Source organism: Rattus norvegicus, chromosome 8, assembly GCF_021556685.1.
Source record: "Rattus norvegicus strain SHRSP/BbbUtx chromosome 8, alternate assembly SHRSP_T2T, whole genome shotgun sequence".
NCBI lineage: Eukaryota > Metazoa > Chordata > Mammalia > Rodentia > Muridae > Rattus > Rattus norvegicus.
The window spans coordinates 125,674,823-125,702,062 of NC_141541.1; positions in this window are offsets into that span (position 1 = coordinate 125,674,823).

A 27,240-nucleotide genomic window follows, 5' to 3' on the forward strand; every position below is an offset into this window, starting at 1 on the left:
TCACTGTGAGGGCAGGCTTTAAGGGTTACATATGCTCAAGCTACACCCAGGGTGAGACACTGTCTCCTTCTACAGCCTGCAGATAGGGATGTAGAATTGTCAGCTCCTCCTGCGCCATGCCTGCCCGCACGCAGCCCTGCTTTACACCATGATGATGTTGCTGGATGGTCTGAACCTCTGAAAGTATAAGCCAGCTTCAATGAACTGTTCTCCTTCAGAAGAGTTACTTTGGTCATGGTGTCTCTTCACAGCAATGACACCCTAACTAAGACAGTGGGGAATGCCATTCTAGGAATTCAAGTGTTGCAACAGAAATAGTTCTTCACTGTGGTTGTCACTCTATGTACAAGATCAAGCCAGACAAAATTCTAGCACCTGTCAAAGGTAAGGTGGGGCTCACAAAGCCCCACCCCAAGCTAAGGAGCTATTGGCAGGGGAAGTTAGTTTTCTTCTGGGATGAGGCCCATGGTAGGTTTCCAGTGTCCAGGATGTTCTACACAGCCATGCGCATGCTGACATTAGTAGGTAGACTAGTAGGTTTAAAAGTAGGGCTGGAGAGGTGGCTCAGTGGTTAAGGGTGCTGGCTGCTCTTCCAGAGGTCCTGAGTTCAAATCCCAACAACACATGGTGGCTCACAACCATCTGTAAGGGGATCTGATGCCCTCTTCTGGTGTGTCTGAAGACAGCTACAGTGTACTTATATAGAATAAATCTAAAAAAAAAAAGTAATGAAAACTGGGAGGTCAAAGTGGTCGGGAAGGGGTATGGGAGGAAGTGCATGTGAGTGATTCTATGAAAACACACTGAGCACATGTAGGAAATTCTCAAGTTGTAGGTTCAGATATTTCAAAACCTTCTTTAATAACGGTTCTTAAATGCTTCAACCTTCCTTATAGCCCATCAACCAATGATGGGGTTGGGGGAAAGGTGGCTAATAGGACAAGGGGATGTGGACCTGTTTAGAAGTAGTTTTTTGGGGTGATTCCAATCCTCATTGTTGGCCTCCACTAGCAAACACCAAATGCAAATCACCAGCAGTGGCTCAATCCAGAAGAAACTGAGGGGCTCCACCAATCAGTTGGCATAAGTTTGCTGAAGCAGGGAAAAACAGCCAAAACACAGTCAGAAGTTCTTTGGTGCGTTTCTCTCAGTCACGACAAGCAAAGATCAGTGAAGAAAGCAGGGAAAACTAACACAGGAATGTCGCCAGTGGAGACCAGTGTCCGTGAAATCCAAAGAAAACCAGCAAGTCAAACCAATGAGAGAGCATCGTCCACTGACTGCTGGGCTCTACTTATACTCTTTCTAAACATCCCATGTCCCCTCAAGGGTCTGCTCCAGCAACACATCACACGCCCCTTCATCAGGCAATTTCCAGAGAAACATCTTACGACACAGCCGGATCTCCAACAAAACCAGAAAGTTCCACCTCATCAAGCAGGAAGTAAACACATTTCAAAATATGACCCACTCGGTGAAAGACAGTAATAAAATAGGATTGAGGGTCAAAAACTAGGCAGGATATACATAGAGATCACAAGCAGATAGAAACCCAAGTCTACCCCCAACCACAGTAAAGCTGCCTGGATTAAACACCGGAATCAGAGGTAGAGAGACATGGTCCATCATGTTGTCTATGGGAGACAAAGTTTAGATAAAACCATACAAGTCATGCAGGATAAAGGGGAGAAGAGGATGGATACGGACCAAAAATGTGTACAGCAATCCTGTGTCAGCTGAAACAACTACCCTAATGTCAGAAAAAAAAAGACACTAAACAAACAGACAAAAGTGAGCTGGGCATGATTCAGACCCGAAACCCCAGTGCTGGAGAGGCTGAGGCAGAAGGATTGCCATGAGCTTGGGCCAGCTCGGTAGACAAGTCCACCTGGGTTGCAGAGTGAGAACTGGGAGTGAGAACTGGTCTCAAAATAGATGGGGGGGGGGCACTGGGGAGATGGCTCAGCAGCTCAGGGCACCGTGTGCTATAGCAGAGCACCTAGGTTCAGGTCCCACCGCCCACACAGCAGCTGACTATTGTCTGTAACTCCAGCTCCAGGGGACCCAATGCCCTCTTCTGGTTAAGCATGTGATACACGGACATTTATGCAGGCTCACACATAGAAAAAGAAAGGAAGGAAGGAAGGAAGGAAGGGAAAGGAAACAGAAGGGAAGAAAATAAGAAATAGGGTGTGTAGGAGGAAGGAGAAAGGAAGGACAGAATACAGAAAAATAGCATCAGCTCACCAGTGGATGAGGTAGTCAAGAGACTAGAGAGAGATGGAGCTCTGCTGGTACAAGGGAGCCAGGAGTGGTGATCCTTTGTAGGTTATCAACAGACTTGAAGAAGAAGGAGGAGGGGGAGGGTGGAAAGGAGGGGGAGGGGAGGGGGAGGGAGGAGAGAGAGGGAAGAGGGGGAGGGGAGAGAGAAGGGGGAGGGAAGAGGGGGAGGGAGAAGGGGGAGGGAGAAGAGGGGAGAGGGAGAGGGGAGAGGGGAGGGGGAGGGGAAAGGGAGAGGAGGAGGGGAGAAGGAGGAGGAGAAGAAGAGTGTGTGTGTGTCCGTGTTTGTGTGTGCCTGTGTGTGTCTGTGTGTGCCTGTGTACGTCTATGTATATGACTTGTTGCAGGACCATGTCCAGGATTAAACAGTCAGTAAGTGGAGAAAAACAGGCAATTCTGCTGGTATTCTATTATCTGTATTTGTGCAGTTTGCAGATTATATTCTTGGTTTGTTATCTAAAAGCCACTGCCCAGTTCAAGGCCAGAAAGACACACACCTGTGTGTTCGTCTAACTCTGGTGGTCCCCGCTCTCTAACACGCATACATTATTGATAAGCATAATTCACAGAATAGTTTTAAAGCATGTAAAAACTGAGCCAGTGCTCCAGATAGTTCACACAACACCCCACGCAGCTTCCCTTGCAATTAACATCTTGCACGAGTGAAGGGCCATCTGTTTCAAAATCCTCTTTGTGGTGTCTCCCAGGAGGCATGGACTCCTGTTGTGGAGGTTAGCGTTTATAGTTGGGCACACCAGCCACACTTGTGCTGGCCAATATTCATGTTGTACCTCCCTGATTCTAAGTCCTGAACAAAAGAGCTGTGTTTACAAAACCCACTTGGAGAGAAGGTATGTCTTTTATTGAGGATTCATGCGGTCAGTCTCTAAGGGGTTGTACTATTCTGGAATCTGTAAAATTGTCATAGTCCCTAATATGTTTCGAGGTCCAGAATGCAGGAGCTAGCTATCCACACTGGTAACACTCACTCCAGAGCCATGTCTGGAAAATCAATAACTGGTATCCAGGAAAGTTTGGATGTTATTTTTAAATCTCTGTTCCCTGGTATAACTTTTATTTAGATCTCAGTTCCTACTGATTCTGTCTTGGAAATATCTTGACTCCGAACCCATTTCATCAATAAAAATAATTTAGTTTAAGCCTTGGCCCTGATGTCAGTTAATATCACTGGCTTGCGCACCAACAGCAATCCATATTAGGGTCGGACGGATGATGCTTCCTCCCCATTGGTCATTCATTTGTTTCAGGTGATCTAGGCAGAGAGAATCCAAAATGGCTGCTGCCTTATGCCTTGAAGACGCATGCGTGGCTTTTTCCCTGCAGTGGGTTTGGTTTTCTCCTGTAGCAACTGAAGGCTCCAAGAGATGAAGTCATAATCCGCCCATCCAACGGCTGATCCTGGGTCTCGATGTTCTGCTGAGTCAGCTGCTGTTTCCGTTGGCTCTGCTAGCATGCCTGGGTATCCCGCCATTCCCCTCACACAGCACTGTTGACGCTCACTCTACCACAGCCCCAGTGTCCCCGGGAAATCTCCCGCTGAAGATTATTTTTGCCCCACATTTAGCATTCTCCATGGCCCAGCTGCTGTCTTGGTGATTATATGTGCAATATGCCCAAGTTTTCATAGCCTGGCAGTGATCTGAATTCCAGATGTTACTGCCCAGTCCTCTGCAGGAAATTCCACTGTCTCGGCAGAACATACTGCAAAGACTCCTCCCTTCCCCCTCCCCCTTTCTCTTTATTATAGTGATTAATTTCATACTTCAACAATTAACTACTGACAACATTCATATTGTCAGATTGTGTTGACAAATATCATGGTCTCTGGATGGGTTGGGGGGCGGCGGAGGGGGAGGGATCCTTTGAGCGCATGCTCAAATGTACGTACGTTTGAAGCCACAAATTGTTGATTTACCTCCTGTGGACAAGGTGTGCCTCCTGCTTCCCGTTGCTCACTTTGCTGCCGAGAAGGAAGATACTGTTGGGAATACAGATTACCTCTGTTCCTCCAGGCTCCTTAGCAAAGTTCTTCAGTCGTACGCATTCACATTTAATTAGTATGTGTGCGTGTCAGCACAGAAGTCGGAGGAAACTGTCTTTCCATGACGTGGGACCCAGGGATCAAACTCGGGTTGTCAGGCTTGGTGGCAAGTGCCTTTATCTGCCTGTCCTTCTTACAAGTGATCAAAATGTATTTGTCATAGTTTTGCAGGTTGGGAAGTCCAAGGTGAAGTTGCTGGCAGTATCTGGCCCCAAACCTTCATGTATGGTGTATGGCGGGAGAAACAGACGAGCTGTCCCAAGTTTGTTTTACAAGGGCACTCATCCCATTCCCGGGGTGCCATTCTCATGCCCTAATCAGCTCTGGAAGGAATCACCTCTGGGTACTATCACAAGAGGGATCAGTGGGTTTCAACAGGACAAATTGGGGCCTGGGACACAGATGAAACGGGAGCAGTTTGTTTAGCATGGATGCCACACCTTTCCTCCAGAACAATCTCTGTTAATGTCTAACTTTATGAAGTCCACAAGACTTCCCTTTCGTTCTCCATAGTGTTCTGGTTAGGAGAGTAACGTGTACTGTTACCTAATGTCAACGCCACAAGCTACATTTTATCTTTTTAAAGAAATTCACACTGCATAATGACAGCATGAGCAATTGTAGGGACTTTGAATTTTTGACTAAAATTTTTAAAGAAAAGTATATTTTCATCATCATCATCATCTTTTCTCTCACACATGCACATATATGTACATATACGTACATATATGTACATATACACATACACATTATACATATGCACATACATACACACAGAGAGTCTAAAGCTAGAAAAATACTGTTGCACCATTAAAAACCTGTGAGACACACACACACATACATATATATATATATATATACATATATATGTTACATAAGTTAATGAGCATTACACATACACACAGTCTCAGGAAATGACAGCTGGATATTTTAAGTGTAACATACTGTATGTCTTGACTTACAAATCCTCATTAAATTGCACAACAGGAGTTTCCTTGAGGGAGGAACCTCACCTATAGAAGGCTCCAGGGTGTAAAATGTGAGCCCATTCGGAAAGCATTTACTGAGAGGCAAGGGTCTACAAAGCAGAGTGCTGCCGAGAGGATGCTACTGTAGGTCCCACTTACAGGGATGTGGGGGAAGCGGCTTCCCCCTTTAGCTATGGAGGCATACAGGCTGCTACAGCTATGGCCAGACTACACCCCAGAGCTAGCAGTAGGGCTAGGAGTCCGCATGGGCTCGCTTTTCAGACATGCAAATTCAAGACCTGCAGGGTCACAGGGGATTTGCACCAAGGTTCCAGGAGGAAATAAAGTAAGTAGGTGAGACCAGGTAAAGTGAGGAGGGACAGATTCCCCGGAGGATGCTGTGTGATGTGCTGTAGGGAACCTGAGTTACAGTAGGACCCTGGGAAGTCCGAGATGCCAGGGACCAGCATTGAGGAGGCGGCCTGGGAGAGGCCGGATGTGTGGCAATGGTGGGGCTGCAGGGTGGGGCTGTGCAGGCCTACTGGGCCTCTGGTGACACTTCTGTGAACCCCCCTGAGCTAGATGAGAGCTACAGGGTTTCCTGTCCTTCCTACTCACTTTGTGCTGCTCTGGTTGAGTCTTGCCTTGCTCCCTCCATTCCTTTGGAATGTGTACAACATGGTCTTGAGAGGCGGAAATGCATACGGTGACCTTCTCTTTTATGAGAGCTCACGGCTAAATTGTAAGGCACAGAAGATGGACTTGTTAGGAGAGCTAAGATTGTGCGATCTCTGAAAAATGGGCTAGATGCGTTTTGCACTACAAAATGGCCACGGGTTTGTATTTTAAGTGGCTTCCATAGGTTCAGGTGTTTAAAGACTTGGGGCCCCGCTCCTGGCATTGTTTGGGGAGGTTGTAGAACCTCTGAGGCATGGGGTATAGATAGGGAAGGCGGTCACTGGGTGGGTCTTTGAAGGTAATAGTCCTGTTTCCATCTCTAGCTCCTTCACTTTCTCATCTGCCATGCTATAAGCAAGTGACAAGCTCGTGCCACCATGGGCTGAATTGCAACAGCATGCTCTTTCCGTCGTGATAGCCAGCGTTCCTAAATGTGAACCTAAAGAAAAATCCCTTCCTCCTTAGTTTACTCCATCAGGTATTACCACCCAGTTTCGGGTAACTAATATGGACCCTACCATCCGGCTAGGAAAAAAAAAAAACCTTATGTAAGGTGTATTCATAGGACATGCGATGACATCTCATCATTTTCCTTCACCAAATGGTCCTAGGAACATTGCCCACCGGTCTAGTTTGCTTTTCTGCTGTTGTGACCAAACATTTTTAATAAAAGCAACGTGGGTCAAGAAAGAGTCTATTTGGATTACACTTCCAGGCCGTAATCCATCATGGAAGAGAAGTCCTGGCAGAAACCTGAGCTGAAACCCTGGAGCACTTGCTAGCCGGTTGCACATTGACTTGCTCACTGGCTCTAGCTTTCGCTTTCAGTCCGGGGCTCATCCTATTAGGGATGGCGCTACTCGTAATGGGCGGGGTCTGCATAGTGGGCGGGGCCTTCCCACATCCATAGGCAGTCAGAGACTTTACCACTGGCCAATCTGCTCTGTTCAGTCCCTTCTTTCGATGCCTGCAGATGACCCCAAGCATCATCAGATTGATAGCTGACACTAGCTACTCACCTCTGAAGCACATTTTCTCACCTACTGTATGATGGCGGAGGGTGGTTGAGTCGACACAGTTAATGAGCCTCGTCAGCGTCTCAAAGGCATTCACTTCTACCTCTGAACCTATAGGACGGTGGAACATCACGGGTTTTTAATAGCGCGAGATTAGTTTTTCTATGACCCCCAACATTTGGCCAATGTTTGATCTCTATTGATACAGTGTTTGTTACCTCTTTGTTCAGATAATAGAGGCAGGTTGAGCTTCCACTCAACACTATCAGTATAGAACCGGTAACTTCCAAAACAAAAGGGAAAAAGGCAAAACAAAACAAAACAAAAACAAAACAAAAAAACAAAAACAAAAACAAAACAGAACAGAAAATCATCAAAAAACAAAAACCTTGTTACTGAGGGAAGGGGACAGTGAGGACTTCAAGTACATAATGGATACAACAGACAAGGCTTCCACTTCTGTTTTTCCTTCCCAACTAGCGATTTTCACACACAGCTTTATCCATTAGCCAAAGGATTTTTTTCCCACTCATAACCTTGACAATAAAATTCACGAAGAAGAACACGATGTTCCAAGTGGAGCTGTAGCTGTTTTGGTTTTGGCGAGAGAATATAAATGAGCTGTCTCCCTGTCTTCTCCATACCTTATCTGTACGTGCTGCTCTTGGGTTGGTCGGTACCCTCCCCCCCCGCCCCCGCCTCCGTAAGCAATACTGGTAAGAATGGCACCCAGCTCACAGGGTTCTGAAGATCAATCTGTAATCCCCAAAGACTATGGAAGCAATGAAGTTGAGCTCCATGCCCCTGGGCTGCCAGCATGCATCCCCGATGGCAATTTTTGGTTGTCTCTCTGCTGTTGGGACTCTTCCAGGGAGACGGTCCCTCTGCAGTGTTACCACCTTCAGACCGAAGGAGATCACCACGGGTCTGAGGCACCTTCCAGTCACCCCATGTCTCCTTGGATCCTATGCTGGGTGACGAATGTCTCTGTGAAATCCTTTGTGGGATCGGCATCCCAAGACTGTGCAAGACCTCAAGGGTCGAGCTATGGAGATGGCTCAGTCGGTAAAGTTCTTTTCTTGCAAATCTGAGGACTTCGGTTTAGTCATCAGAACCCATATTAAAACCACGGTGGTGAGCGTTTGGGTCTCAGTGTTGCTGAGATGGAGACAGGTAGATGCCCGGGGCTCACTCACCAGCCAGACTAGCATTAAAGGATGCTGGCATCAGAGGGAAAAGACCTGAGGCTGACCTTTGCCTCCCCCCATGCACACATAGAAGCACATATATAGACACAAAGGCACACACATAGTCACACTCACACACACACACACAGAGGCACATATACAGGCACACATGCAGTCACGCTCACACACATACAGTCACACTCACACACACAGAGGCACATATACAGGCATACACACAGTCACACACACAGACATGCTCACACACACATATACACTCACAGGCACACAAACAGGAATGCAGACACACACTCACAGTCTCCCCCCACCCCCTGTCAATCTCTCCAAGGTCCTTTTGCTTTCTCATCTTTACGTTGAGGTTTTCAGACTCTCCCGTGTTCTCCCTCTCCTGATGAGTTCCTATTCCTCAAGGACTGCTCATGGGAGTTCCTTTCCTTCCTGAGTAACTGGAACCCCTTTCCCAGAGCTCCCTGCATAAGAGCAAGCAGTAAATGAGTAAGTACCATATTCAATATTTTTTTTTAATTTGGTGACCAAGACAGAGGCCGAGGAGATCTTCATCTCCAAGTCACAAAAGCAAACTATCTTTCCCCGTTGACCATACTCTACTGCCTTTGCCATTCAAGATTCTCGGGGCCTGCCTGTTTCCAGAATCCATTCTTTAATATTTATCCATAACTGAGTCTGATCTCAGTAGTGCATGGCTAGTTTGAATCGGAGCCAGCACTAGGATCCAGGCCTGTGGATAACCAAAGATGGGGAAACAGCCGAAGTTTGACATTTCTCTTCACTCTGAGGGAGCCCAGATGGGCCTACTTACAATCCATGCTTCCAAATCAGAGTCTTTCCCCCTGAGGACATTGTTCTGACCCTATCTAGCCAGAAGACTGTTCAGAGAGAATTCACCCCTCTACCTGCCCCAGGGAAAGGGACAAATGTGGTGTTTGAACCATTTACCCCAGAGAGTGCTCACACTGCAAGTGCCACTTAAGATGGCCTTTTAAAAGGCCCTTCTGTCTTTATTGTGACAGTTAGACTTGCCCGGTCTGCCAAGCACATGAGGCCTCGAATGCTGTTTCTTTTGATTCGGAGTTTGAATTCTCTGTGGAATGAAAGGATTCCTGGCACAGAGTTGGCAATTACTACGTAGGTTTTCTCTTTATCGTGGGTTTCTTTAGCTGAGCATTTAACTCCCTTGGCATCAGGCTCCAATGAAAATACTCGTGGCTAACATGAGCAGAAATAAACACACTTGTAATCGGTTTAACTGTTGACAAAAGCATGCGGGGTTTTCTTGCTTGGGGCCAACGTTTTAAGTGGACTCTGATTTCTTGCGGGAACACCCCTCATTGATGGGTGAAAATAGGGTAATTAGGTGTCCAATTACCAGGTTCGCATTGGCAAACGGGGCCTTTGTGCGGGTGAGATCTCAGGAGTTTGGGACCAGCCGAAATTGGGATTGTTGTTGTTGTTTTGTTGTTGTTGCTGTTGTCGTCCTCTCAACAAGATCCTGGGTAGGACTGAAGTTCCCAACTTGTCCTCATCTGCAGCCAGGCTGAAGACACCCCTTTATTCTGAAGAACCAGTGAAGGAGGGAGCTGAAGTCACAGTGTGTGGTTTTTTCTTCCTTCCTTCCTTCCTTCCTTCCTTCCTTCCTTCCTTCCTTCCTTCCTTCCTTCCTACTCAGAAAAAGGGTGAAGCACCCCCCCCCAACTTTGCAGAGTCTTTATACCTGCCAATGTGCATCATAAAGATTCTGCCATGTATAACCATCAGGTTAGAAGAGCACTAAACACTTTGCTCCTTCCTCCTCTGGGTCTTCAGTAAAATCTGAGATGACTTCTGGGACCCTCAAATATCGGTGAGTCATTTTCTGGCCAGTTTTAGCCATACGGCCTTTCTCCTCCTGGTGATTAAGAAGTCCTGGCTGGGACATCCCCCTCAAGTGGGTTTATAACTGTTTATAACCGTGCCTCTTTAGACATGGTTGTGGACCCTCCCTGGCATGCACATTGCAGTTCTAAGAAGCAAGAGGGCATCGAGTGCCTTGGGAAGCAGCCGCTGGAGGGAGAGAGGACCCAGATGTGGGAGAGCATGCGCAGAGCACAGAGAAGTTTCATGTGCAACAAAAATGTCACAATATTCTATATGCCAAATTGTCAATGAGTAAAATTTGAAATAAGTTTTAATTGAAAATACTTAGCATTATTTTTTTTTAAAGTACTGTGTGGCTGAGATGGTTCAACAACAGCTTAGTAGCTAGAAACACATGGCATACAGCAGGGTCACCTAAGTTTGACGCCACGTACCCACAATGGAAGGAAAGAACCAACTCCAACAGTTGTCCTCTGTCCTAAACACACACACACACACACACACACACACACACACACACACACACACACACACGGCACATCACGGAGAACCCAGAACCCTGAGATTACGTTTATTATTGGTAATTCATCATTAATTTTAAAAAGTGGTTGAACACAAAGCCTGTTTGCTGGCCCAAAGGGAATCTCTAAAAGAGACCTCTTAGCTGTCCCTTAGTGATTTTTCTGCTTACCAATACCTTGTTTTAAAAGTGTAAAGGACCGGGGCTGGGGATTTAGCTCAGTGGTAGAGCGCTTACCTAGGAAGCGCAAGGCCCTGGGTTCGGTCCCCAGCTCCGAAAAAAAAGAACCAAAAAAAAAAAAAAAGTGTAAAGGACCGGAAGGGGAAGGGGACAGGGAACCGGGTATCAGTTTATTCCGGGTATCAGTTTATTCCTTGGTTTAAATCATTGCTTCTCAATGTCCTTTGTGCCTTGAGATCCCCATTTAAGTTCTGTTTGTAGCAACATCATGAACAAACAGGTTGGAGACACTCTGGGACTTTGCTGTGCATTAGTCTTATCGGGCACGAGGATAGGGCCAGTTGACGCCGCTGCTGTCGGTCCATGGAGCACATGTTGAGTAGCAAGAATTGTCATGTTGAGTGTGTGTGTGTGTGTGTGTGTGTGTGTGCGTGCGTGCACTTGTGTGTGCACACGCATGTATGTGTGTGTGGATGTGTATATGTGTGTATGTGTACATGTGTATGTGTAGTGTGTGTGCGTGTGTATGTATGCATGTGTGTATGTGTATGTGTGCATGTGTGTATGTGTATGTGTGCATGTGTCTGTGTATGTGTGCATGTGTGTGGGTATGTGTGTATGTGTGCATGTGTGTGTGTATGTGTATGTGTGTGCATGTGTGTGTGTGTATGTGTATGTGTGTGTGTATGTGTGCGTGTGCCCCTCTGTGCATGTACACCGTCCCTCCATGGTGTCTGTTGCTCCCTCTAAGATGACATGTGTGCGGAGGACCAAAGTCAACCTCAAGTGTCTTGCTCAGTCACTCTCTGCATTGACTTTTGAGACGGGGTCTATCATTTTTTTACCTGGAAGATCAATCCAGCGAGGCTGATTGGCTGGTGGACCCCAGTAATCCACCTGTCTCTATACCCCCAGTTCTGGGATTTTAAGCATGCACCAGCAGGAAGCCAATGTACAGGAACAATGGGGATCCGACTCAGGTCCTTGAGCAAGCTCTTGGCTGACTGGCCACCTCCTCAGCCACACTCTGTCTTCTCCCCCACTTCATTCCCTCTAAAACCAAAGCTTGTCTCCTGTCTGCACTTTGGACACCATGCTGTACTCACCCTGAGGTGGGTTTCCCTCTCGTTTGTGGAGGGTGTCTGATGGACCACGGGCATCAGGACCCACCCCTGCTGACTCGAATACTACTGAACCCCACTTAGGCTGGCTCTCCGGCTGTTCTCTGGGCTGTTAGCTCAGGCTTCTGCTCAGATGTGCTTGTGCGGCAGGCTGTGAGGGGCTTCACTGATAATGGCATCCGAGGGCATTCAATTAGCACGTTTCAGGTTTCTCTGGTCATAGACACCCCTCCTGATTCTCCACTAATGCAGCTGGATCTTTTTCTTTTCCGAATCATTAGGCTTCCTCCCACGTTGCTCCTCACTTCCAGCCCATCGTGGAGAAGGAGACTATTTTAATACTTTGCTAGCACATCTGCCTGTGAGGGTAATTTAGGGAGAAACCAGGTGCTAACATTTTTTTTTTTAAGAAAAAAGAAGTTCGCTTTTCTGAATCCTTCTAAGACATTGATCCTGTCTCCTGTCGTTCCTTGAATCTGAGCATGAAGCCTTGGCATTAATAAATAGGTGTGAGAAAGGCTGGGTCTGGCAGTAGAAACTGAGTTTGGGAAGAGGGAAGGAAGGACTGGTGGGGAGGGGCCTTTGTCTGTGGGGAGAAATTCAGGTAGTGAATTCTGCAAATGACCCAAGTCCTAGTGTTGGAGGAAGGAGTCGCAGACCAGCAACGGTACAACCTGGAACCCCCTGTGATGTGAGCTGGACCAGCACTCTGGGCTTTATTTAGGGTTTCTCAAACCCTAATGGGCACAGGGATTCTCTGGAGGAATCTTGTTTAAGACACTGGGGCTGGCTTGGGGCGCAGCATTAGAGTATTTGCAAACTCTCGGAACCTCGGGTTTGGTCCTCAGCAGCGTGTACAACGGGCACAGCGCTGCACACTGCAGTCCCCAAGCTCGGAAATAAGAGCGGGAGGCTCAGAGCTGAAGCTCAAGGTCGTCTTCAGCTGCATAGCTGGTTCACCCACCGCCAGCCTCGAGGGCAGCTCAGGACTGACGAACGTGAAAGTTTCCAGCCTCTACTGTTGTAAATAACTCATTTATTTAAGTGTATATGTGTATCAATTATTGACACAACTTATAGAGAGCAGTTTTAACTTGTGTGTGTGTGTGTGTGTGTGTGTGTGTGTGTGTGTGTACATAATGGGGTTTTGTGTGTTTTGGGCTGTTTTAAAATAAGTCTTAGGCCATCGAGATGGAGTGGCTAAGGGCATGGACTGCCAAGTGGACAACCTGAGGAAATCTCTGAGATCAGCAGGGTAGAAGGAAAGAGATGACTCCCTCAAGTTGTTCTCCCAGTACACATGTGCCGTGGCTCGTGGTGACACGCACCGTCGGCATCCACACAATCAAATCGGTCCGTAAAATGTGGTTTAAAAGTTTCATTTTGGTAGAGCGCTTGCCTAGCAAGCTCAAGGCCCTGGGTTCGGTCCTCAGCTCCACAAAAAAAAAAAAAAAAAAAAGTTTCATTTTTCACCAGGTGATGGTGGCACATGCCTTTAACCCCAGCACTCAGGAGGCAGCGGTAGACAGATATCTGAGTTCAAGGCCAGCCTGGCCTACAGAGTGAGTTCTAGTACAGCTGGGGCTACATAGAAAAACCCTGTGGAAAGAAAGAAAGAAACAAAGAAACAAACAAAGAAAGGAGAAAGAGAAGGGGGGAGGGAGGGAGGGAGGGAAGGAAGGCAGGAAGGAGCAAAAATTGTTTTATTTTTCAGAGAAAGTGTGGGTTAAAAATGAAATGGAGCAGTAAGTAGTCTCTCAACTAATTTCCGAGCCCAGGCTGTCCCTGATGCCCAGAACAGCACCTCTCACACTTCAGGAACCCGTTTTTACGAATCATAAACATGTGAGTCCACTGTTACACTGTGACTCATTTTTCAGGCTGCATGTTCTATAGATTTTAAGAAATGTATAATTGTGGCAACAGGTGGGAGGATGGGTGTCAGGCGGGCAGGGGTTGAGGGGTGAGAATCCCCTGGAAATCTGACTCCAGAGACCAGCATCAGGGTGCAGATCTGAGTTTATTGGCCAGTGCATAAGCAGCACTGCTGATACAGTGTTAATCCTTGGCCAATCATACCTCGCCACACTGTCACTGTGCTCCAATGAAGGCCCTGCCTGAAGAGGTAACTCAGAAGGAGTCGGGGAAGCATCACCATCTGTGAGGACTTCCATAAAGACTGGGGAAGCAGCCAAGCTCCTAGCCTTGGTTCCTTTTTGCTGTCTCACCGGTGTGCCGGAAGCCATCTTAGATGTGTGGCAGATCAGGACTCTCCGAGGAGTCCCAGGAGCCTGTGGCTCCTCACTCTCCATCCCACTTTTCCCTTCACAAGGTTGACTTCCACATCCCCCACAGCTCCCCCTTCTGTTTTTATTTCAAGACTAAGGACTTTCAAGAGGTGCGACTTTACTTGGTGCACAGCTGTTGAGCCTTGACATTTCAAGGGATGGGGAATGTCCCATATAAAGATACAATGTATCATGATATCTCAAAGAATAACATTTCCTAAGAATCCTGTGTGCTCCGTCTCTCTGTCCCTCCTCCTGTCAATCTCTGGTCCTGTCACTATCAACATAGTTCCTAATGGCTTGGCCGCTCATGTCTTCCCGTCCTGAGCAGTGTTCTGTGAATGCATGGCGGTTTCTTTACCCATTGTCCTCCTGCAGGACATGTTTGCATTCATGTTTCAGCACTATGGTAAGTGTTTCTCTGCGGCTTTTATGTAGACAGAGGTGTTCAAATCCCGTAGGTAAAACACAGCGATCGGGATTACTGACTCATGCCGTGAGTGTGTGTCTATAAGTTTATAAGAAACACCCAACATCTTCCAGTGTGCCTGTGCTGTTTTACAGGGCCAGCAGCAGTGAATGAGAGCCTCTTCCCTGTGCCTTCTTGCCTGTGTTCTAGATAGCCACTGTTCGACATGGTTTCAGTGACATCGCATTAAATAGACTACAACAGCTTAATGATACACAGCGGTGAATACTGTTTCTTACACTTAATTGTCATGTGTACCTCTTCACCAGTAAGACAAAGAGCAATTCAATCATGCTGCCTTGAGTGTCCCTCAACTAATAAGCAACAGGAATAGACATAGACATGGTATTCCTTCCTGAGCCCCCGGATGGGGTAGGTATAACAGTGGGACTTCACTGTCACTCAGGGGCTCTCCATGGAATCCCAAGACCAGTTGCCCAGTATGGAGACTGGTCCATAGGATGTCAATGTCGCACACAGCCCCACCCCTCGTTTTCAGCTCCTCCCTCACATCTAGCTGTGCCCCTCCCTCCCACCTGAAGACTGCTACTACTTGTGAATCCTTCTCTGCTCTGAAGAACCCAAAATTGGAGCAGTCAGGGTGCCATGAGAACTCAGGATATGAGGGCAGGATCTGGTCACACAGAAAGAAGAGAGAAAGGTATAGGCTTAGATTTTTGAAAAACGACTTTTAATAAGGGTTCTCAGATGCTTCGACTCCTTTTCTAGCCCACCATTTAAAAGTGGGGGAGAAAAGACGGTAAACAGGACACTAGGATGTGGACCTGTTTAGAAGGGGTTCTTTGGGGCAGGATATCAAACAGGAATCAGCAGCTGTGGCACCATCCAGCAGAAACAGCCAGGCCAGAACCTCAGCTGTGCCTCTCTCAAGGAAGTGAAGATCAGCAAAGACTGGAGACCAATGAAGCATTGTACAGCTAGTTGTGCACGTGTGCCATTACTGTCCGTTGAGTCCTGTTTATACTCTCTTCAAACACCACATGTCCTCCCATGGACCTCGCCTCAACAAAACATCACGTGGGCCTGCATCACATGACACAAGCAGAAACTTCCACTTCAGAAAGGTTCTCTTGAGCCAGGGAAGTGTTAATAGAAGACAGGAGAGAAGACGATGGTGGAGAAAGAAGGTAAGATTTCACAGGTTATATTTTCTCACTGTTCTGCTTTAAAAGAAATGAGAGGGTGAAGGCTCTCAGATATGGGCCAGGGAGATGGCTCCATGGAAAGTATTTGCCTTGCAAACAGGAGTACCTGAGTTAGGTCCCCAGAACCCATGTAAAAAACCAGGCGTGACAGTGTGTTGCTGTAATCCCAGCATTGGGGAGATGGGAACAGAGGATCCCTAGAACAGGGTGGCCGGCCAGCCTAGCCTTCTTGAGTTCCAGGTCAGTGAGAGACCTGTATCGAAAAGTAAGTGAGTAGTATCTAAATAGTAACGTCTTCTAGCCCACCCACACACATTCCTGCACACATACATACACTTGCACACACAAACAGGGGCATACAAATAAACAACAAAAGGATACTCAGAGAGTGCTAGGAGTCCCCCAAAATACACACCCCCAAAGCACTCTTAGAAAGAGTGTTCACCTTGTCACTCTGTCCTCATGGAGTAAAAACAGCTGGGGTGGTAAGGGAGGCCATGGAGTGGGCTTACTTTCCTGGTCAGCACCTGGCCTGGAGGGTGGAGACCTTCCTACTCTTTCTATTTGTAGACACAGAATTCAGAGACAGAAGGTGGCCTGGTGCTTGCCTTGAGTCAGAGTCTGCAATGTGCGAGAGCTTCATAAACAAGCTCAATGGGCCAGAGCCACAGTTCTTAGCAGCAAGCCAGCAGGAGGCTCCACCTGGCCAGCTTGGCCCTGGCTCTTTATCCCTGCCTCTGACCTAACCAGCATCCCAAGGCCAGGCCTGACAGGACCCAAGATGCAACTTAGGAGTCGCCACTGGCACTGAGTACAGGTGTTCCCATTGCTGTTTATGAGGAGAGAGAGAGGGAAGGTGGTGGAACTCTAAACCTTCATGCATCAGAGACACTGCACATCCAGAGGCTGTAGCAATAGAAGACCCAAAGGGATACGGGTAGACAAACTTAACAGTTTAGACCGTGTCCTCATTGGAAAGTCATCAAACCAACCTGACCAGCTATAAATAAAGGCGGTTTGCAGGGGGACAATCTGGTAAACAGCATACTTATCCCCAAAGGACTGGAGACATGGCTTAACACCATTTCCTGGTCTTCCAAAGGACCCAAGTTCAGGGGCAACCAGCACCCATGTCAGACAGCTGACAACCACCCATAAATGCAGCTCCGGGGGATCCAACAACCTTTTCTGGCTTCTCAGGCAGACACACACACACACACACACACACACACACACACACACACACGTTTTGTTTTGTTCTTAATAAGGGTAACAATTGTGATTGCTTCTGATTAGACTCAGTCAATAAACTTCTTGCCACCTGAGTTCAGGTCCTCAGCACCCACATACAAAGTCCAGTTCAGTATCCTGTACCTGAAACCCCAGGGATAGGGAGGCAGAGACAAGATCCTGGGGCTGTTGGCCAAAGCAGTATGCTTCAGCTTCCACGAGAAACCATCTCAAAAACTAAGGCAGAGAGGAACTGGGGGAGACAACTCAATATCAACCTTTGGCCCCCCTAAATGCATGTGCACATCTGCACATAAACACTCATGCATGAACACATACAAACGAGATTATGGGTAATGGCTATAAAGTATCAACCAAGAACCTGAGATACCTATGGTAAGAGCATAGAGGTTGGTCGGTGTCTCTGAGGTGACACCTGATGGTCTCAGTGGCTTTATGCTGTAGTCAGGCAGTGCCACCTAATATTGGGGGTTGCTGGAAAAATCCCAAATCTTAACTCAATCGTTATCCTTTCTAACACCCTCAGTCCTAGTACAGCTGCAGGGTCAGGATCTTAAAGGATGGTCTTTCAGTTGGATGGAGTCGGGGCTTGATTCTGAGGTGCCGCTTGACGACAATTGTCAGGCCAGTCTGCTCCAAGTCAGGCAGACTGATGTGGCCAGACAACATTGAACGAAGCATGTGGCCAGAGCTAACCTGCATTGAGTCTTGTTAGAATGTGCTTGTAAGAAAGGGTTGACATTCAGTGTAACTAAGTCTAAACCCCAGCCAAGACTGAACTCAGATCATTTGCATGCTGTTTCTTCTATTGGTTTTTAATCCAACACCTACAAGAGCCACCAAACAATGACAACAAAGACCACAATACACAGCCAGGCGAGTTCTTGCTGGCTTCTTACTGCTAAAGACAGATTAAAAAGGCATTGTTTTCTCTGACATACAAAGTATCTAGTCTCTGACATACAAAGTATCTAGCCACTGGCGTCCATTAAACTTGAGTGAAGCACAAGAGTACTGAAGGGGTGGGGGTATGCTTGAGGAGAAATTTGCATACACATTTCCATTAGGGTTAAAGACATTTAAATCCACATTACGGCTCGGCAGGCAGAATAATGAATGCGCTATTATGGATGAGGTTTAGCGTGTGTTGCCACTGCCTTTGGCGGGTTCAAGTCTTGCTCGGGCTGTAATTTTCAGTGACGCGGTTTTTTCCTCATGCATAGGGTAATAGGCTTTAACCTTCTAAGCTTTCCTGCCAGCCCTTCCCCCCCCTGCTGCGCCATTATATTGAACTTGCAAGCAGGAAGCTCTGTCCAGCTCGCCCAGATTACCGAGGCAATAGACCCGCTGAGGGGGCTGGTGTCAGGATAAGTGTTAGAGAGGGAGCTGCCCCATCTTGGCATGCTGTTCTCATCTTATTAAATACAGCTTTGTGGAAGCAGGGAGCCTGCCTCTCAGTCACACTGGCTCAAGCCTGGTCCAACTGCTGCTGTCAGACAATATGAGAATGGGAAGCACCAGAGCTAACGGCAGGTGCTGCTTCCCACGTGACAAACACAAGTCAGAGGGGCTCTTATTATGAGACTGACTTCATGAGCTGCTTGCGAGCGTGTTTTAGCTTGCTCTTCTAGACGCTTCTCTGAGGCCAAGATCCAATTGAGAAAGCCCAGTGCTTTGGGGGAAATGAAACAAACAGGTTCCCTTACAGTAGCGGCTGGACTCTCTTAGGGCATATAAGTCGAAGGACTGCTGCTGCCCTCCACCTTCCAGTTTCAAGTTCCCTTGGATCTTTCTGTTTTTAAAATATTACATTTTATTAATTCTTTGCAAATTAATTAATGCAAGCACACAATGTATTTTGATCCTAGTCACTTCCCACATCCCCTCCATCCCTTAACTCCTCCCAGATTCACTTTCCACTGCTCCATCCCACCCCCAAATACTCTTTCTCTCTCTCTTTCTTTCTTTCTTTCTTTCTTTCTTTCTTTCTTTCTTTCTTTCTTTCTAATGATCCACCGTGTCCAATTTTTGTTGCCCAAAAAATCAGGGGTGTGGAGCCAGTCAGTGGGTCTTCCTTAAATTCCAGAGTTAACAGTAGTAGCCTGCAAATCTTTCGAGGCATAATCTTAACTCCTCCTTGTCTCAGTATAGCAAGGCAAAGGCAGGGTGTAGACAGACGCAAACGCGAAAACGAACGGATCGAGGTGGAAATAAGTCAATGTTCGGGTTTGAGAGTCTCTGTCTTACTCCAAACATTTACCTTCACGCATGGTTTGGTTAAACATTGCTGCAGAATACATAGGCCACTACATTTAGCAGCTTGCAGCATTGGCCACTGTTTACCACGTGAAGTGGAAGTGTCCCGCAGACTGAGAACACTTTTTTCCCCAGTAGATGGAGCTGTTTGGGGAGGCTTTTGAATAAGGACTTTCATTGGGAGATGTGCGACCATAGAGTGGTAGAGGTGGGCTTAGTGGTTTGACCTTAACTCCCTACTTCCTGGTTGACACCATAAGGCAGTTACCACAGGCTCCCATCACCACAGAACAACCTGTCACCATGTCTGCCACATAGTGATGGGCTGTAACCCCTCAAAGCATGAGACAAAAGAAGGAAATGGAGGAGGAGGGGGAAGGGGGAGGGGGAGGGGGGGAGAACCTTCCTCCCTTAAGTTGTTTCTGTAAGCTATAAAAAAAAAAAAGTAAATGCTACCATTTTCTCTCTGTGCTGGCATCTAAGGGTGAGGCTTGGAAGAATTAAGGTGGCCTAAGGCTCAGTAGAGATGGAACTCTCTCACACAGGGTCTCTTCTACAGTTGTGATCAGATCATGGATGAGACCAGGACACCCAAAATTCTCTTTAAAGTCTTACTAGGGCTGGTGAGATTGATCACGGAGTTCTCAGTGGTTCTCAACTATCCTAATGCTGTGACCCTTTAATACACTTCCTCATGGTGTGGTGACCCCCGACCATAAAATTATTTTTGTGGTGACTGTAATTTTGCTAGTGTTATGAGTCATAATGTAAATGTGTGTTTTCCAGTGGTCTTAGGGGATCCCGTGAAAGGGTTATTTGACCCTGCCCCCAAAAGGGGTTGCAACCCACAAGTTGCGCCCCTGCTTTAGAGGATTTAGTATTTCTCCACGCTTCCTCACTCTGTAAAGTGCTCCTGTCCCACGTGTCTCACATCCTACTTCTCTTCTCCAGCAGAACACTGGCTTGTTTTCTGAGCTTCCTTCCTGTGCTGATCCACATGACTCCATCACTGCTGTACTGGGAATTAGTGTTGTGAATGTTGTATTACTCACTGGCCTACCACACAAAACACAGTTGGCTGTTTGCAACTTTCTCCTCTAACAAGATATACATGGAGATAGATAGATGATAGATAGGTAGATAGATGAGAGAGAGATGATTGATAGGTAGATGATAGATAGATAATAGATTAGAAACATATATGAGAATCCAGTTCCCGCCTACCAAGTGAGTATTAAAAGAGGTTTACAAAAAAATGTATAATTTCCACATGGATTTCTTTTATTTTGGAGGTGATTTTCATTTCTTCCTTTAAAGTCATTGAGATGATCAGTATTGAGAAAATCGAATTCATTGCTTTTATTTTTTATGAATAGATACCTTTAAATCCAGCTTTAATTTCTAATTTAACAAATACTAATAAATAAAACTTATGTAAGCAAAACCCCTTCAAGAATCCTCTGGGGTAAGGACTGTGGGAGGGGGGCAGTGAGGGGGTGTAAAGTGAATGAGTAAAAATTAAAATTAAATTAAAACGAAGAGAACCCACACTGGCTATTAGGATTATAAAGTCGGCGAGAGAGTCAGCACATGGCTACTTGCCGCCGAGCCTGACAACCCAGTTCAGTCCTGAAGATTTACGTAGCTGAAATAAAGGATGGCTCCATGAATCTTCCTCTGAACTGCACATGACACATAGACACACGCATGCAAAGATAAATTAACGACTGACTAAATAAATGTAATTTTAAATGAAAGAATATAAGAGATCCTTGAGCCAGGCAGTGGTAGCACACACCTTTAATTCCAGCACTCGGGAAGCAAAGGCAGGTGGATTGCTGTGAGTTCCAGGCTATTCTGGTCTACAGAGTAAGTTCCAGGATAGCCAGGGCTACACAGAGACACCCAGTCTTGAAAAATCAAAGGGGGAAAAAGATTGTTGAGAGCAAAATGTTGGGGAGCCTTTGAACCTCTTGTGGAGGGGGCTGTGGGTGCCTGAGGACATCTCCCCTTCTCTTGGATAAGCATTGTAGGTACAATCTTCCAGAGTGATTAAATTAATCAACATTCCCTTCACCTAGGAGAGGTCTGCACACTCCACACAAGTAACAAAATGTGGGATTTTGTCTATACTTCATTTTTTATTGTTTTTTTTGTTGTTGTTGTTGTTCTTTTTTTCGGAGCTGGGGACTGAACCCAGGGCCTTGCGCTTCCTAGGCAAGCGCTCTACCACTGAGCTAAATCCCCAGCCCCTTATTTTTTATTGTTTTACGTGTGTGTGTGTGTGTGTGTGTGTGTGTGTGTGTGTGTGTGTGAGTGCGTGGCTTGCCACTTGTACATGGGCACGTGCTAAGGCCAGAGGGTGCCTGATTCCCCGTAATTGGAGTTAAAGGCAGCAGTGAACAGCCCCTTGAGTGAGCCCGGAACTGAACTCAAGTCCTCTGCAGGACCAGCTCACACGTTTAACTGTGGCTCCCTGTGGTGGTTTGAATCGGTGTGGCCCCCCTAGACTCAGGTGCTTGAATGCTTGGCCCACCATGGACGGCACTAATAGGAGGGCCTTGCTGGAGGAAGTGCATCACTGTGGGGGTGGGCTTTGAGGCCTCCTATGGCTTAAACACTGCCCAGGGTGCAATTCCAGCCTCCTCCTGGCTGCCTACAGAAGACAGTCCCCTCCTGGCTGCCTTTGGATCAAGATGTAGAACTCTCCGCTCCTCCAGCACCATATCTGCCTGGATGCCGCCATGCTTCCTACCATGATGATAATGGACAGAACCTCTGAAACTGTGAGCCAGCCCCAATTAAATGCTTGCTTTTATAAGAGTTGCCTTGGTCCTGAGGTCTCTTCCCAGCAACCAAACCCTCAGACACGCCCTCTCTCTAACCTCTCTGTTCATTGTTTTGAAAATTGTCCTTGGCTGCCAGGGGTGGGGGTGAGTGCTATAGGGGGGGTGTGAAGATCAAGGACAACGTGAAGGAACCATCTTTCTCCTTCCATTCTGTAGGTCTCAGGGATTTACCTCAGCTGGGGGGACGGCACCTCCATCTGCACCGCCGTCAAACCAGCCCCCACACTTGTCCTCACAGCCGTTCTATTGGCTTTACCTGGAGCTGAAAAACCTTTTCTGGGCTAAAAGCTGGCACGTGTTTTTCGTTGATGTTGTTGTGTGTTTGTTTTATCGCTTGTTTTAATGGAAAAAAAAAACCCTCAGGGAGAGAGTCATAGATGATCAAGCTTGTTCCTTTCACTGACTAATAATGAAGATGAAGGCCCAAGCGTGAGGTGGTGATCGTGAGGCAGTGCATACGAGAGAACACAGCCTCATCTCGTCAAGCCATAGAGCTCATTCCCTTGACCTGACTGTTGCTGAGTGGGCTAACCTACAGCAAGTATGTTGACACACCAAACGGCGTGGTTAGGATAAGGCTCAATCATGGGAAAGAGGTCCAATGAATGTGTGGGCCAATCCCACTAATTCTGAAGGACTTTAAACCCCCACGAGTCTGAGCTTGTCCTTGGCAATAATGCTAACAATAGAATGTGCACTTCAAAGTGGATGCCAGAGATGAATAGGACTGAAATAGTTTGTTTACTTATTAAAATAACAAGACAGCTTGTTCCTCGAGGAGTTTGTTCCAAACCAGGGAATGTTTCTCTCCCTACCTCCAATGATCAAGAAGGCCTGGGAGGTTTTCGAGTATTGGCTGTTCAGGATGTTGAGTTGTGCAGTATAATGATTCCCACCAGAATGTGGGGGGAAAGCGGCTTTGGAAGTCGGTGTAACATGATAATTCTTCCCCAAGGCCAATTATTTATAACTCTCCTCCGTGGCCTCCTCACCAGCTCCTGCCTCCAGGTTCCTGCTGGCTGTGAGTTCCTATCCTTTGATGATGAAGAGTGTGGTGATTTGAATGAAAACAGCCCTCATGTGTTTGCAGCAGGGACACTGTTAGGAGGTCTGGTCTTGTTGGCATAGGTTTGTCACTGAAGGTGGGCTTTGAGGTTTCAGACTCTCAAGCCAGGCCCAGCGTCATTCTCTCTTCCTGCTGCCTTTGATCCACATGTCAGACTCTTGGCTGCCTCTCCAGTATTATTTCTGCTCACATGCTGCCATGCCTTACACCATGAAGACAATGGACTAAGCCCCTGAACGACAAGCCAGCCCCAGTTAAACTCTTTCCTTTATAGGAGTGCCGTGGTCATGGCATATCTTCAGAGCAATAGAAACCTTAGCATGTAGGCCACAGAAATCCTCTCCTCCCTAACTTGCTTTTTGGGCATGGTGTTTCAGCATAGCAATAGCGACCTAAACTAAGACAGTGCTTGTCCCTCTTTCCACCCAGTGGACAAAAAGACTGTGAAGGAAGTCTTTGCAGCCTCGGGATAGGAGAGAACTATGGGAGGGAAGGGACAGGGACCCACTTCCCACATCAGAGAGGTACAGAGTAAGAGATAAGGCTGCACAGTGTTAGGTCAGTGAGTTCCTGGCACTGTGTAGCATCGTTCTTCCTTGGGCTCATTCTGCAGGAAGCCCCTTCCAGCTCTCTGTAAACTGGTCAGAGCACTGGCCTTGGTGCCCTTAGGCGCTAAGTAAATGTTACTATGAAGAAAGAAAATTGTTGATTGTTTTTTTTTTTTAAAAAAGTGTTAGTTGAGGATATGGCTCTAGAGTAACCAATGCTAGAGGAAGCAACTGTAACCTCCTTTCTTTTCAAAAGTATCCTCCTGTGGGCCTGTTAAGAATTCCAACAGCTGGGGGAAAGGGATGTCTAAAGATTCTTATTATCAATCTGTCATTTCTCTTTTCCATCTCAACTCCTCCCCTTTCAGTGATTTTGTTGCTGTTATGGTAGCAAATGATATCACCCCCTACGCCCCAAAACATTGAAACCAAACCAAGCAGAACAGTAACCATATTTTTAAAAAAAATACTCCCTGGATATTAGTTGAATCCGAGAAAGGCAGTGTCTAGCCGTGCAAACACTAAAGACAGAATGAATTTTTGGAAAGTGCTGTACAGGCTAACCCCGTGTATTCACTGACTCTCACCTCCTTAATAACCCACAAACTCAAGCCTTCTCACAGAAAGCCCAGCAGTCTCACCCCACTTCTCCACCAAGAGTTCCCAGCCAAGAGCTGTAATGAGGTCTCCCGGAGGGCCGGCCCCCATTGTGCTCACTGAAGATGTTGCATATCTGTTGAGCGAGACTCGCCGGACTCAGTTCTCAGGGTGATTCGGTGCATTTCCATCTCTTGTCATTGTTGTTTTGAGTTTGTTTTTCAATTAATCCTCTATCCCAAGACATGTGCTAATCTGCAGTGGGCCCTTGCTCCTGGTGTGAATTACCTGATTTTTACTGTCTCTGAAAACACCGTATGTGTTTGTAAAACATTACTGACGTGCTGGGTAGTGTCAGCCCGAAGTGAAAGACTGCGTGCTGGGGAGGAGGCCAGAATTAACTCACTGTGTTTCAGGTAAATCAACAAGAATTGGAATGGAGACTGGTTTAGTTCTACTCATTTCTAGAGAAATCAGTGTAAATTATGGTAGAACGGTGATTATGTCAGATATTTTATGAAGCTATGGGTTTTCATAATAATTTAAATGACAGCGAGTGATGCTTAGTCCACAGATGAAAGCATGTCTGGGGTCGGTAGGGGAGATGGAGAGACGGCCCAGTGGTTGAGGCACTTGCTGCTAGTCCAGAGGACTCGAGTTGTTTGGCTGCCAGCACCCACATCAGTTGACTCCCAACCACTTGAATCCCTGCTCCAGGGAACTGGACCCCCGTTTCTGGCTTCTACAGACACAGATACACATCATTAAAAATAAATCATTTATTTTTAAAGACTAGGTGTTCAGATGTTAAAGAAAGACTGCTCGGATCCATAATTCTAACACTTGGGAAACTAAACAGGAGGATCACAAGTAACCAACTTGGGTTAACATCGTGAGACCACACATACACACACACACACACACACACACACACACACACACACACACACACACAATCAGTTCCAAAGGGGGAGAAACTATGCTGTTTTCTGGAAAACAGATACAATTAGAGATCTGCTGATCCAGTGAGATAACCCTGAAGGATGTGTATAGCATGCACTCTGTTGTTTACGGAGCCCAGATTTTATAAAAAAAAAAAAAAAAAGCAAAAACAAAAGCCCATTTTATATGTGTGTGTGCGTATAGCAACTCAGAGCAAGTATGGAAACACGCTGTGGATTTTGCACTGTGTTTCAGGAAATTGATAGAAATCCAGTAGCTGTGTTTTCCTGTGTATATGTGTGTGTGAGGGGGAGGGCATGTACACATCAGTGCAGGTGCCCTCGGAGGACAATAAAAATAAAAAAGCCAGTTTACAGATCCCCGAGCTAGATTTCCAGTGACTGTGACCCAGCCGATTTAAATGGTAGGAAGTAAACTCTGGTGCTCAGCAATAGTGTGTGTCCTCTTAGCCACTGAGCAGCTCTGCATCCCTAACACACAGTCGTCTTGTGGTTGTGTTTTAAACAATGAGAGCCACCAGCTACCCAACCTGTACGGCTGAAAAGAACAGCACAGGGTAGACTAGAGACAGACGGGAGGAGGTCCTTTCTACTCCTCTTTCCACACAGTGGACAAAGAGACTGTGAAGGAAGTCTCTGCAGCCTTGGGATAGGAGAGAACTCTGGGAGGGAAGGGACAGGGACCCACTTCCCACATCAGAAATGTATAAAGTAAGAGATAAGGCTGCACGGTGTTAGGTCAGTGAGCTACTGACCAACATGGGCGCAGGGAACTGATCTCCTCTTGACCTCTAGATCACGAACCACATCACCCGCCTCCCTTTCCACACTCTCGGGAGTCTAACACACTCACGCTACGCAAAGAATCTTCAAAATCCTCAAAGATCTTCAAAACTCTAGATGTCTTGGACGGTCTGGGAAATAGTTCCTGTGAGGAGGGAAGCTGGCTCTAAGTTCCAGTTACCTTCACGTCCTTCATGAGTCTCCCGCGTCAGAGAGCAAGTCATGGCTCTACCACTGAAGGCTTCATCACTGTAGGGATAATCACAGCTGGTGCCTGTGTGCCCTGGTCTAGATGTGGGCCAATCTTAAGTTCTTGCATCCTCACATTCCCCCCCTTGGGACAGGAGCTGTGGTTTTCACGTGCATTTTACAGTCGAGGGAACAACAGAAAGTCAAAGGGTAAAGCTAGGCTCATGTGTCCCTACCGTGGTAGACTTACAGGAACATGTGACCGTGCTCATGGCCACTGGGGATCTAGATTCAGGACCTCACACCCACTTAACAAACCCTCTCACTCACTGAACCAACGCCAACCCGTCATTGATTACCTGTGGTTAGCTTCTCTCTTAAGAACTTGACAAGCCCAAAGAATGCATAATCTCTCCGCCTGGTTTCCGTGTTCTATTTAAATCAGGGAGCAGATGTCACCTGTTTAAATACGAACCAGGTTGGCCTCAGCACGCTGGTGAGGGCGGACCACAGAGGTTAAGGAAGCTGAAGCTGCTCGATTCTGGGTGTAACTGTGCTCCTTTGAGGTCTCACTTCCCAATTCCCACAGTCCTTCTCCAAAGAGGAAGAGACAACCCTCCGAAATCTGGGGGCTCAACTCATCTTCCCACCCCCACCAACCCCCAACCAGTCATTTTCCGACAGATATGTCTTCATCAACGCACACCCAAGTTATGGCACCAGGCGGACAGCAAGTTATTTTTAGAAGAGTACTGTATACAATGGGGTTTTAGGGGGGCAGGGGGTTGGAAATGAGAACAAAAAGGAACAGACAATTGCTTTGGGGGACGGCACAGATTAGTACATCATTGCATACTAACAAAGTGCTAATTGCCCCTTTTGACCACGGGCCCAGTTTACAAAGCTTGTGC